The sequence below is a fragment of the Saccopteryx leptura genome, chromosome 6, assembly GCF_036850995.1.
Source record: "Saccopteryx leptura isolate mSacLep1 chromosome 6, mSacLep1_pri_phased_curated, whole genome shotgun sequence".
In the NCBI taxonomy this organism is placed as follows: domain Eukaryota; kingdom Metazoa; phylum Chordata; class Mammalia; order Chiroptera; family Emballonuridae; genus Saccopteryx; species Saccopteryx leptura.
The window spans coordinates 170,482,363-170,495,583 of NC_089508.1; the positions used below are offsets into that span (position 1 = coordinate 170,482,363).

Sequence of the window (13,221 nt, forward strand, 5' to 3'; positions counted from 1 at the left end):
GAGAGTCTGTGAGTCAGAGTTTGCTGGGTGAGCACGAGACAGGACACACACAAGTAGAATGAGAAGCCAGGCTCCGTGACACAGAAACCAGATGGACAGAGAGGAGCCAGGAGGCAGCCACAGACACATCAGACACCCAGAGACAGGCTCAAACAGAAGCAGCGGGCTCCTATGCAAGGGTTGCTTACTGTGGGCGGATCTTGAAAAGAAAGGCAGGTTATCTTTACTACGTGCAAATTTATGTGTTGTTTTTTTTTTTATCAGTTGCACCTTAGGAGAAAAGCACTAGGTTTGGAGTCAAATCTGAAATCAAATCCTGTCTCTGCCACACTAGTTGTGTGACAACAAGAGACATTCATTCCAATGTCCACTGAGCCACCTGTGCTGAGAATATCTACAACTACAATAGTGAGCCCATGTCAGTTACATTTCTGCCACAACCTTTTCACCATAAATGACTGGCCCAATCAGATTTTCTCTTGAGAATTTGAACTGAGAGACACACTCTTGGAAATGTGTCACATTCATGGCAGAGAAATGGGGAAAAGCTTGCCAAATCTTGGAGCTAAATTCTTCTTTGGAGATGACCTGGTTTCCGTCCTTCCGGGGGTCTAGTTCATTGAATCCATATAAAACAAGCCCTATTATCTTCAATAAACTCCAATTTTTGCTTAAACAAGTCAGTATTGACATTTATTATGGGTAATCGAAAATATATATTTACTAATACAATTAGCTTTTTAACTAATACAAGAATTTTCTTAAAGTTCCCAGGCCTTGGTTTCCTCACCTATAAAGGAGAAAAACACCTCTTCTCTCAGGAATTGATATAAAAATCAAAGAAGACCAGGTGTATACACTCCACAGCATGTAGCAAATATTCAACAAACATTTAAACCTCTGTGTGGCCATGCAGAAAGAAACAGATGCTGATATTCAAGCAGAAGGAAGGGAACTTTCCTAAAATCTCTTATGCAAGCAGCATCTGACCTCAGCATGCCCCATACCTCTCACTAAGTGGTCCTAGGCCCAGCACTAGCAACAGCTGGCCTTGATTCATAGTTTGGCCTCTCCTGGGCACTTCCAAGCCAAGCACAAGTAGCAGCCATTTGTAGTTCATGCTGGGTGGCCCTGGGCAGAACACAGGTGGCAGCTGACATTGGCCTGCACTTCCCAGAAGGCCCCAGGGTGGGCACACCTGGTGGGCAGCTTCAGACCATGTCTAAGCACCACCCAACCACCTCCACATGTGACACACTCAAGGGGAGGGCTCAATGATTGAATGCAAAAATAAACAAACAAACAAGCAGAACAGAAACAGACCCATGGATGCAGAAGACATCTTAACAGTTGTCTGATGAGGAGGGATTGAAGGAAAATGGGTGAAAAAGGTAAAGAGATTAAGTTTATGTTGGCTAAAATATCAATCAGGCTAAAATAATCAATACCCCAGAGGGGCATTTTTTTGGGATGACAGAATCTGATTCCCTTCAAAACAAAAAATTATTGTATGATTCCATTTATATGAGGAATCTATAATATAGTAGTCAAATTTATAGAAATAGACAATAAAATGACAGTGATCAGGGGCTTTGGAGAATGAGAAATTAATAGGAGTCATTTCATGAATATAGAACTTCAGTTAAGCAAGATGCAGAAGTTCCGGATATTGGCTGTACCACAATGTGAATGTGTTTAACACAACTAAACTGTATACTTAAAAATGGTTAAGAGGGTAAATTTTGTTATGTGTATTTTGCTACAATGAAAAATTTTTAAAAGAGTATTTTCAGACTGAGTGAAAACATAAAAACCCAGCAATAACGTGATAATAATGAGATGCCATTGCAAGCCTATTAAAATGGTACAAACCCAGAACACTGATAACATCAAATGCTATAGGGGATGTGGAGTGATAAAAAAAACCTCTCATTCATTGCTGGTGGGAATGCAAAGTTTTGCAAGCACTTTGAAAGGGAATGTGGCACTTTCTTATAAAACTAAACACACTCTTGCCACAGGATACAACAATGGTGCTCCTCGGTATTCACTCAAACAAATGGAAAATAATGTCCACACAAAAATCTCTATCTACATGGGTGTTTATAGCTGCTGTTGAGTCAACTCAAAAGCAGTTTGGGGACTTTGGCTAGAAATACATGACAAATTTATGCAAGGGTCTTAGGGTTTCCAAACCAGAAACACAACTAGGCAAAAACTCAGTGTTCTAAAGAAGAAAGAAAAGTTAAGAGCGCTTAGAGTAAAAAGTACAATCTTGAGAATAATGAGTTCTGCATTCTTAGCCCTAGGATGGATCCAGGACCGTATCAGATGTCAGGCAGTTCTGATGATGTAGGTCAGGTGATCTGGAGGGTGGGCATCGCTTGCCAAAACTTGGAAGCAACCAAGATGTCCTTCAGTGGGTGAGTGGGTAAACTGTAGAACATTCAGACAATAGAATATTATTCCACATTAAAATAAATGGGCTAGTAATCCATGAAGAGACATGGAGGACACTTAGATGCATATTACTAATTGAAAAAAGCTGGTCTGAAAGGGCTATTAACTACAGGATACTAACTATACAACTCCTGGAAAAGGCAAAACCATGGAGACAGTAAAAAGATCAATGATTTCCACGGGTTAGAAAAGAAGGACTGATAAATAGATGGAGAACTATTTCAGAGGATTTTTAGGGCAGTGAAACTATTCTGTATGATATGTAATGATGGTACATGTCACTATCCATTTGTCAAAACACATAGGCTATCGGACAAGATTCACAAGAGTGAATCCTATGGACTTTGGGTGATGTTAATATGTCAATGTAGGTTTTTCACTTGTAATAACTGCACCACTCATCACAGGTTGTTGGTAGTAAGGGGGGCTTTGCATGGTTGGGACAGGAAGTATATAGGCACTCTGTACTCTGATAAATTTTGCTGTGAACCTAAATTTTCTTGATATAAAAAATAAAGTCTATTAAAATTTTTAAAAGAAGAAGAAGGAGGAAGAGTAGAAAGGGGAGACGGGTGGACTGAGTTTTAAACTTGGTTTTAAAAGAAACTTTTTCTGATTGAGATTTTAAAAATGTAATCAATTACACATAAATGCCTGACTTGAGTTTCTTCACGGTGCTAATATTGTTTTGAAAGGGAAAGAAATACAAAGCAGCTACATAGTAAACAAAAGCTGTGTGGACAGATAACATCGTTCTTTTTTTTTCTCTTCTTCTTTGCATTTTTCTGAAGTTGGAAACGGGGAGGCAGTCAGACAGACTTCTGCATGCGCCTGACCGGGATCCACCCAGCATGCCCACCAGGGGGTGATGCTCTGCCCATCTGGGGCATTGCTCTGTTGTGACCAGAGCCATTCTAGCGCCTGAGGCGAGGCCATGGAGCCATCCCCAGCACCTGGGCCATCTTTGCTCCAATGGAGCCTCGGCTGTGGGAGGAGAAGAGAGACAGAGAGGAAGGAGAGGGGGAGAGGTAGAGAAGCAGATGGGCGCTTCTCCTGTGTGCCCTGGCCAGGAATCGAACCCGGGACTCCCGCACACCAGGCCAACGCTCTACCACTGAGCCAACCAGCCAGGGCAACAACACCGTTCTTAAGGTAAGGGGCTAGTCAGAATTTATATGGCAGTGGACAAGATATTAAAGGACTTTTTATTCGGATTATTCTGTGAGTAATGAGTGATTTTTATCCCTCAAATTGAGTTGGCAGCGGTAGTGGGTCGAGGTAGAGTGCACAAAAAAATCTAAGATCAGAACTCATCCCAAGTAGAAAAAGCAAAGGTTTTTATGAAATTCAAAATGAGAGGCAAAGCTTAAATGCTTCCTTAGAGATGTCAACTAATCCTGAGCATCTATTGTTCTTTAAATCTTGCTCTATCCATTGCTTCTCATAAATCCAAATGTTCAATTATCTTAAAACATAAGATCTCTTTTTCTTTAAAAATAATCTCAGGTGGGTGGGTTGTGAGCTTTACTTATTTAAGTCTTAACCACATGGTTCATGAAGTTTGCTCTTGGACCAGCAGCATCAGCATCACCTGGGGACCTGTTAGAAATAGGCCCTGGCCTGATAGCTCAGTTGGTTAGAGCATCATCCCGAAGCACACAGGTTGCCGGTTCGACCCTCAATCAGTGCACACACAAAAATAGATTAGTGTTCCTGTCTCTCACTCGCTCTCTCCCTTCCTCTCGCTCTAAAATCAATAAATTAAGAATGCAAGTCCTCAGACCCTAACCTACAATAGAAGCGCTGAAGCAGAAACTTGGGAGGTGCCGACCAGGAGTGTCCGTGTTAACAGAGCCTATCAATCATTCTGATGCTCACCAAAGTTTGAGAAGCACTGTCAACCAAACTGAAGCTTGAAAAACCAAGGCTCAACTAACTACACCCACTGGCACGCACCAGACCTGTGGGTTTGTTGATACCGGGTCTTACAGGCAATCGTCAACCTTCTTAGGGCTTGCTTTGGATTTTTTCAAGCTTAATAACCATTGGTACGGTAGCCATTCTTACCCTATCAATAAGCCTACTTGACAACCATTTACGTGGCACTTATATCTCCCTCTAGCCAAAGAGGTACTACTTCCTCCGGCCTCTGTAGTATAAAAACAGTACGCATAATACAATGACAGGGCAGGCCAAGAAGAATATGGAGGGAGGGAGCTGATGACAATATGGCAACTGTAAGTTCAGTTACAGAAGAATATCTAAAGTTTAGAGGATGGTGAGGACTTAACAGAAAAAGAACCATCTCATTCACTGTTCGCTCCTTTTCACCATCCTTCCCTTCCCTGGGCCCCTTTCCTCTAATCTCCCCCACACTGTCACCATGGCTCTCATCCCACATATGCCTTGGAGCTACTTTTAAATAATAAAATTTATAAAGCAGAGTTACAGCAAGTTAAAGCATATAATAATAATGACTTACCAAGTACTTTATGTCGGATTTTCGCTAGGTTTGGCAGAGTAAATCTTTATAAAACAACTTACTATAGTTAAATCTATCTTTTTATTTATACTTTTGTTGCTCTGCTACCGCCCACCATGAAAGCTGGAACGCCCCCTAGTGGGTGGTAGGGACCAGGTTGTCTACCACTGCTTCAACTGAACACAACTGCCAACCTCACAGTCTCTAGCTTTTCTAGACTCAGGCGTGGTTCTAGCCTAGATGATGTTTGAGATTATTTCCACCCTGAAATCAAGATCCCATTCATGGAAGGCAGTTCCATGTGAGGGTTCAGAATATGGACTCTGGAATCAGACGACACATCAACCAACCACAGCTCTGCCACATCCCAGCTAAGAGAACAAGAGCACGTGATTCCACCTCTGTAAGTCTGAGTTACCCCGTCTCTAAAATGGGGAGAATCAAAGCATCTCTCGCAGGATTCTTCATGAAGATTAAATGAGATCATCCATGGAAAGCGTTGAGAACCATGCCTGGCACCTACGAAGGGCTGGATTAATGTGAACTTTTAGGAGCATTATCATATCGTCTATGAAATGCTCCTCAGCCTTCAGCAGCATCTTGGAAGTTTCTAGGATAGCAACAAGGTAGTGAGAAACCAGGAGGCATGACGGTAGATGGGGGCGGGTGGCCAACATCTTAGCTGTGTTAAGATGGCTTAACTGTGGCTGGAAGGCAGGAGAAAAACAGCAGCACAACACTTCTGTTCATTAAAATACTTTGTTGTAAGGTATTGCTATACAAGGCCACAAGATTTGTGCTTGAATTACAACAGTGGTTTTTAACAGGAGTTGAGGCTGGGGAAATTTGTCCCCCAAAGGGGCATTTGGTGATGTCTGGAGACATCTGTGGTTGTCACAACTGGTGCTTGCTGATAGACTCTAATGGATGCCAGAGATGCAACAGGACAGTCTTGCACAACAAAAAATTTTATCTAGCCCCACACCTCAAGAATACAGAGGTTTGAGAAACCCTGAATTGTAACATTAGGTGACATTATCATAATAAGACTTGACACATTTTATCAATTTTCAAAAAGGCATGGAAGACTCTGATGCGAGGGGAGGAGAGGTGACTTCAAAGATTCCCTCCATTCAAAGGCTTGATACATGCAGTCAGCTCTCAACCACAAACTGAAGTCAATGGGGCAATTTGACCCTCTCCCTTTTGCCTATTTCCTTTCCCTAAAGACACTGAATTATTGAAAAAAGATGGTTACACATTAGAGGTAACCCAAAGGCTTTAGGAGAAATGTTTCTTGCTAAAACAAAGAACATCGATAATAATTGTAGAATTCTAAAGTTAGAAGAAGCCTTAGAAATGATCCAGCAACTTGGTTTTAATTTAAATCTTCCATCATATTTTACAAGTGAAGAAAATGAAATTTCAAAAGGCCAAGAGACTTGATCAAGGTCACATAATCTACGACCATCAGAAAGTCCATGTTCTTCCCAAATATTTATTTAACTTCTTTGCCAGACACATAATATCAAGAATCTCCTCTTTGTGTATTTGCATTGCTTTTTTTTTTTTTCAGTGATCACAGTCTATATTTGTTCCGATTTCCGGAAATCCCTCGATATAGGTTTCACCTGATAAGGCAGTGGCAGCAGGAATTCTAAAAGAGAGGGGAGGGGGATACCGGGTGGGGGTAGAATAAAACCTACCAAATAAACTGTGATCACTACCAATGAAGAACGAAGAGAAATAAAAAGGTGACCACTTCCCAGTGCGGTTATACAGAGGGTGCTGGTGGTTCAATAACAGATGAGAAGATCAGAAGATGGCTTGGAGCAGGTCACTTATGTTAGGTCTCGGGTGCTGTTCTTTGGGAAAGAAGATAAGGGGAACTCAAGTGGAAGAAAAAACAATTTGTTGGCTATGAGGCAGTTGTGGCCCCTAGAGGGACCAGTTTCAGGAGTAAAATCCAGATAGCTCAGAGATACCAAAAGCACCACTATCCTCTGGGCCCTGGGCTCCCCGGAAGCTCCTGCTAGCTCTGACGCGTTCCAGTTAAATGATGACCTGCTCAGCTGTAAAATAATAATTATAATAAAGATGTTTCCCGTGGGGGGAAATGATGCAAACACAAGAGAGAATTAATTTAGGGTGAGGGTGCATGGGAAAAATTAAAGATAAGATTAAAAGGTGGCTTGAGGATGCTGCAAACTCTCTGCTTTTTACTAATTTCCCCCCACGCCTCCTCCCTTCCTAGGGGCAGCTGCTCCTGGGAACTCCACGCATCTCGTGACCGTCCTGACTTTTCCTGGATTCTAGGACACCACATCCATCACTGGTGTCCTTTTCCTTCAACACTCGCGCTCGCCAGCAGCACGCAGCAACTTCTGCCTCATCGCTGATGCTCAAGTTCCACACGGGGGACCAGGCAAACATCCACCCCAGAGTCACCCACAGCTGTAAGGGGAGTCATCGCAGCACTATCGAGACAGGGAGGGCAACCCTGCCTCAGCGCCCTTTGGTTCATGCCAAATCTGTACCCTAAGAAACATTTTGGGGGGGTTCATTTTAATGGACTACACGGAAAACCAAAGCCAACGTTTTTTTCTTAACATTGAACTCCAGAGGAAGAGCAGCCGGTGCCCGTGACTCCAAAGGCAGCCAAGAGCACAGTGCCACACTGGGCAGCAAGCTGAGGGGAAATGCGTCTTAAACTGGGACTGGGATTCTGTGAAAGACAACCGCAGGACGCTGCTCGTGCGGCAGGGATCGGAGCGGCTTCATGCAGCACGGCGTGTGCCCACACACTGTCACTTACACACACGGGCGGTCAGCAGCCACGACATGCATAGCGTGTCATACACACACGCCGTCAGAGCAGGCTCTCATCACACACCCAGGACCACCTATACAGTCCACACGTATACGGTTACACCACGGTGTGGATGCACACCCTGTGTCCTCTCTCTCTCTCTCTCTCTCCCTCTCTCTCTCTCTCATTCACCACACACAACCTCCCATAGTCATAGTCAGTGAACACACAAGCAGTTTCACAAGTACTTACGCACACAGTCCAGGGCGCGAGCCCCGAGCCCTGCAGGGGTCCCACGCGGGAGACGGGTCCCACACGAGCAGCCAGCCCACCTGCACCCTGAGCCGCCGCGCACCCATCCCTGCGGCAGAGCCCGGGCGCTGGAGTCCAGACCCCCGCGCCCGTCGCCGGTCGTGCCGCCCCGCCCCCCGCCGCAGCCCCGCCGGCACGCGGGCCCCCGGGCTCCTGACCCCCGGGCGCCGGCCGCACCTACCCGCTGCCGGAGGCGACGGAGCGAGGCGCCCTGGCAGACTGGAGCGGCCACCCCAGCCGCGGAGCCGAGCTTCTGCCGCCGCCGCCGCCGCTGCCGCCGCGCTCCGTGCCGCCGCCTGCGCCCTCCCCGCCGCCCCCTCGGGTGCCGGCTCCAGCCCCCGCGCAGAGCGGCCGCCGGGCTCCAGGCGCGGCCCCGGGCTGCGGGCGGGCAGCGTGACCCCCGCCTCGGCTCACCTGGGCGCGCCGCGCATCGTCCTGCTCCCTGACCGGACGAGCCGGGCCGCGGGCTCAGCAGCCCCCAGCCCGCGCGGTCTCCGTCGTCGCCCCCACAGGGCGCGGGGGACCGCGGGGGCGTGGCCCCGGCCACCCGGCCACCCGGCCACCCGGCGCAGAGGGGACTGGGCGCAGAGGAACCTCACTCCCGGGGCTAGCCAGCCTGCTCCTTCCCGGAGCTAGCGCTGCCCTGGGCTCACTGCCGGCTCCTTGGTGACCTTGGACAAGTTGGTTAACCTCTCTGAGTGCCCATTTCCTCTACTATAAGATAAATAGGAAAGCTGAAAGCCCTTGCGGTGCTTGTGCCAGGGGAAGCCCTAGCCCTGTACAGCTTACTTCCTTATGCCTCTGAGTGCCAGGGCAGGGTCAGTTTGGGAGCAGGGTTCAGGGTAAGTGAACTTCGTTGTCCCTTAGATACAAAGCTCCCAAGTGCTCCAGAGGCCATGTTTCATTACCCTGAAGTCTTCAAAACGATCCTGCCAGTATTTGTTAGTTTACTATTTGCTTCTCCCATCTAGAGTTAGCATTTCCCCCAGCTCTGTCCACTTGTGACCTGCAGCATGTGATTAGACCAGAGCCAAGCCTCAGTGTTCCCATCTGTAAAATGGGGATTTTAAACTGGCGGTTGTGTTGAGACTTCCAAAGCTACTGCTCTGGTGCTTGTGAGTAACTGTGACAGAATGCAAAACATTCTGTAATAAAGGCCTCAGATTGCAGGGACAAAACAGGTCAAGAGTTAAGGCATGTTGACCTTGAAGGGAAAGAAAATTTTCCCTTGGGGAGACAGGTGAGAGGGCCAAGTGGACTATTAGGCAGATAATTTAGCCCCTCAAGACCACCGAGTCTGCGTGGAAACATGACAAAACACAGACACTGGGACGGCAGCTGACCTCCAAAAGCATCTAAATCTTCCAAGACAATCTTAAAAGTTATTGACTTCCAGTTGTGAGTACAACCCACGTGAACTGGAAATGTAGATTGTCCATGCCAGAAACTCCGAGCGGGCCCTTCCCAGCTTCGCGCTCTGTGACGTCCCTGCCTCTCATTTCCCATTTCTTTTGTGTGTCTGTCCTCCTCATAGTCTATATGTCTTCCACATCTTACTCCTAAGTTTTCTTTCTCTTCCCATTACAGTCTGTCCCCATCTTGTCATCTCTTCTTTGCCATCTTTGCCTTTTGTCTCTCTGTTTCAGTGCCACTTGCTCTCAGCCATTCCGATTCCCAACAGTTACTTCTCTCCCTGGAGTGTATATGTCCTAAATATTTATTACTCTTATATCCCCCATTCAGAATTTTTTTTAATTATTTTTATTTATTTATTCATTTTAGGGGGGAAAGAGAGAGAGAGAGAGAGAGAGAGAGAGAGAAGGAGGGGAGGAGCAGGAAGCTTCAACTCCCATATGTGCCTTGACTGGGCAAGCCCAGGGTTTTGAACCAGCGACCTCAGGATTCCAGGTTGATGCTTTTATCCACTGCACCACCACAGGTCAGGCCCCCATTCAGAATTTAAAAGGGGAAACATTGGTTATTTATCTACTAGGGTATTAAAGCCTAAGCTTGAATGGATCACTATGACACTTCCCTACACCAAATACATCTGACAACATGATACTATTATCCTCATAATCATCTTTGACAGCTCTACCTCTGTTTCCCATCTCCCCACTCTTTACTGAACTGTTTTCCGGTTCCCAGGGAGTCTGTCCCTGCTGTACCACTGGCATCTGTCCTTTCCTCCCTCTTCCCACCAGACTGAATTGTATCTTTTCTAGAATCAGCAAAAAGATGTTCTAACCGGTCTCTACCTTCCAGTCCTTCCTCCTTCTTGATGACAGCATGTTCTTCCTCAAGCAGGTCCCCGGTGGTGTCACTCTTGCTCCAGAACCCTATTGCCATGAAGACAGAAAACACCTCTCCAAAGAGAACAATGTCCTAATTCCAAGAACCTATGAATACATTCCCTCATCGACAAAGGGACTTTGTAAGTATGATTAAATTAAAGACCTTAAAGTGAGAGAGTATCCTGGATTACACAGGTGGCCCTTAAAAACGTCCTTAGAAGTTGAAGAGAGAGGCACCAGAGTGACTCAGTGTGAGAAGGACTAGAACAGCCATTGCTGGCCCTGAAGTTGAGGGAAGGGGCCCTGAGCCAAGGCAGGCAGACGGCCTCTAGGCTGGGGGAGGCAAGGAGACAGATTCTCTGCTAAAGTCTCCAGAAAGGAAGGCAGCCCTGTGACACTTTTAGTGCAGTGAGACTTATGGCAGACTCCTGATCCAGAAAGACGCATGATAATAAATCTGTGTTTCTAAGTCACTAAGTGATTTGTTGCAGCAGCATAGCTAATACAATGCCTCTCTTTTACTCGTGGAGGTACACACGAGTGTCTTATCTTGTTATTAAGGGCAATCCACGGTAGCCCTTGCTATACCCAACTGTGGCATTTTCAAGCAATCTGCTCATGGAACACCTTCTTTTCTTCTCATATCTGTGCCAGTGCTCACAATGTCCTTCCCAGCATGCCCTCCAGATGTTGCCAGTCCTCCTTCTCCTGAATGCTCCTGGGTTCCACGGCGCTCTTCCTGATCTCTCCCTTCTTTGATTTCCCAGAACTTTGTCTTTTTCAAGGTAGATCTTATTTCCAATGGTGCTTTCTAATGGAGAGAAGGGAACCAAAGAGAAGAGAGGGCTCTCTGTGCACAGGTGGAAACTGCCTCTGGGCCTCTGCTCCCACAATGCTGTGTTCATCTCTCTACTATCGCAGTTGCCACCACACTTGGTGTCTGAGCATTCTTTACGTGTCTGCATGGCCCAAGATGGTGAGTGCCTCCAAGGTGGAGACCACATCTTTACTTCTCTTTCTTTCTATGTTCCAATCCCTTGAGCCATGCCAGGCACACAGTCGGGACTCAGTAATTGTTTTGTGAATGAATGGATGAGGAGAGCATGCGCAGTATCTGGTTGGGTTGAGCAGACAGGGCTATTAATAAGGTCTTCTTGTATCATCCACCTCTATTTAATAGGGCTGATTACTTGAAACACTAAGTTAATGCACTATGGTTTTAAATGGTATGCTTTGATGGTATATCTTGAAACATAGATTTTTCTATTTTGTTTGTTTTTGTTTTGCTTTTGCAGAAGAAAAGTCCCACAATAAAGAAGCTATTCTTTTTTTAAATCAGTTTTCTTTACAAAGGGATACTTTTGTAAGTAAGTTTTTATAAACATGCAAACTCTTTGGTCCAACAATTCTACTTCTTAAAATATATCCTAGGGCTAATGAGCCTATGTACACAAAAATTTACTTCAGAAGATGTTCACTGCAGAGTCTTTTATAAGAGTGAATAATTGGAAATAGTCCAAATGTGTAACAATAGGAAATTAGCAAAATATATTATTCCATTCAGGTACTAAACATAATTTTGGCAATTGTTATTTCTTATACAGAAAGATGTTTATGAATATTTTATATTCTTTTTATGGTTAACTGTATTTACTATCATACAATAAGCATAAGTTTAAAAATTGTTCAATTATTATTTTAAAAAATAATTTTGTCTCCAAAAAGAGAATTGCAGAACATTTTGATGTTTCCAAGTTCTAAGTACCAAGAAAACCCATCTACAGGTGAGATTCACTTCTCTGATTATGACAAAAAATAAAAGGGAAAGGTCACAAAAGGCTGGAGGTACTATCTGGACCTATTTTTATTCCATTAATTTATTCATTCTAGGAAGAGTTATTGTACCATTTCAATTAATGCCTTTCATAGCAAGCAAGAGAAAAGGACCCTAGCAACAAGCAAAAGAAAAATTATTGGAACAATATAGGGGCTCACAGAACAACTGGGATTGGAGAAGTCAGTACCAGAAGAACTCCAGAGAAACAAAAAGTTGGGAGTACAGCAACTAATTCTCAGAAACAGTCTATCAGGGACAGTGGGCCATCCCTCTGGACACAGTGAATAGCCTCCATCTGTCCTCCCTCCTTGGGTCATTCACCCAAGTTCACAGTCTCTGAAAAACACACCAGACTGACCAAGGTTAGCATGTGTCTCTTCCTTTCCCCATTCTGAATCAGAGTAGGAGAGAAAGGATCTGACTACCCAAGACTACCCAGAAAATTTGGGGTGTTGTTAGGAAGTTCAAATGGAAGCTGGCAGCCTGAAAACAATAAATAAGCACTGTGAGCTCCTGTGATGTGCCAGGCTGTTTGGCTCCCTGTCTTTGAGGAGACCAGGGGAACTGAGGCATCAGGCAGCTGTTGCCCCCGTGGTTACACAGTGCAGTGGCTGTTAGGAGTTGCCCTTGGCTGCCCCGCCCAGTTGGAAGGTGATGGGAGACAGTTGGAAGGTGATGGGAGAGAGAGACTGAGAGGCCTGCAGGTGAGGGGACGGGTCCCTGTGGTGTCTTCCCCAATCCCTGAAGGAGAAGGCAGAATGTTCAGGGCAGGACGTCCCAGTACCAACAGCTCAGCGGAGAACTGAAACTTCAGCTCTAGCAGACCAGAAACACCACTCCGAGGAGATTAAGAAGTCTTTGATCCCATTATTTCATATATGAACTTGATACATGCTAGGGTATTCTATTGCTAATTTCTTCTAGACTGCAGAAACAAATACTGTTTTTTTTTTCTTCTTGGTTGTTCGCACCCTTCTTGACTAGTACAGATGTCCTGTTATGTACTTACTGCATAGCAGCTGAAACA

At 45.3% G+C, this 13,221-nt stretch overlaps 1 protein-coding gene across 6 annotated transcripts in view; it reads right to left on the minus strand.

Annotated features, from left to right (window-relative positions):
* HTR4 (5-hydroxytryptamine receptor 4) overlaps positions 1-8,761 on the minus strand; it is a 149,486-nt gene extending 140,725 nt beyond the window's left edge. For 4 of the 6 annotated variants that reach the window (XM_066343495.1, XM_066343493.1, XM_066343494.1 and 1 more), the window contains exon 1: positions 8,478-8,761. The gene's annotated coding sequence lies outside the window, so the exon portion shown is untranslated. Of the gene's footprint in view, positions 1-8,003; positions 8,124-8,244; positions 8,373-8,477 lie in introns of those variants that run through there. The other 2 variants (XM_066343491.1, XM_066343492.1) reach the window with 2 other exon arrangements.
* Between the last annotated feature and the right edge of the window lie 4,460 nt (positions 8,762-13,221).